This window comes from Penaeus monodon, chromosome 21 (genome assembly GCF_015228065.2).
Source record: "Penaeus monodon isolate SGIC_2016 chromosome 21, NSTDA_Pmon_1, whole genome shotgun sequence".
Classification (NCBI taxonomy): Eukaryota; Metazoa; Arthropoda; class Malacostraca; order Decapoda; family Penaeidae; genus Penaeus; species Penaeus monodon.
Window position 1 is genome coordinate 45,923,507 of NC_051406.1, and position 358 is coordinate 45,923,864.

The window sequence follows — 358 nt, forward strand, 5'->3', positions numbered from 1 at the left end:
AACTTTTACAAGCAATAGGAGGAGCACTTTAATTAAGTTAAAAAATACAAAACATGATGCATTTTCTCCCATGAAAGGTAATGTAACTGCAAATGGTTTTGTGAAATCTGAAGCGTAGAACAAATCAAAATGTAAGATACAGCTTTGTAAAAGTCCTAAAAAGGAAAATAAACATAAGAATAAAACAGCTTACTTTGTACAATGGGTAAAGAACTAACTTAAAAAAAAACTGTTAAATATTTTCTAAATACTTCAATTCATAAAGGTAGCCAGCAAATTTACAATCTGTGTAGATGTACAGAAATAAATGACTTCCCTAATTGCTCATGGAAAATACAGGACTTTGTAAATATGAACT

General features: G+C 28.8%; 1 protein-coding gene across 1 annotated transcript in view; it reads right to left on the minus strand.

Moving 5' to 3' along the window:
* The window catches only part of LOC119586539 (transmembrane GTPase Marf-like), a gene marked incomplete in the record, with an annotated part of 29,803 nt that overhangs the window by 23,728 nt on the left and 5,717 nt on the right, over positions 1-358 (minus strand).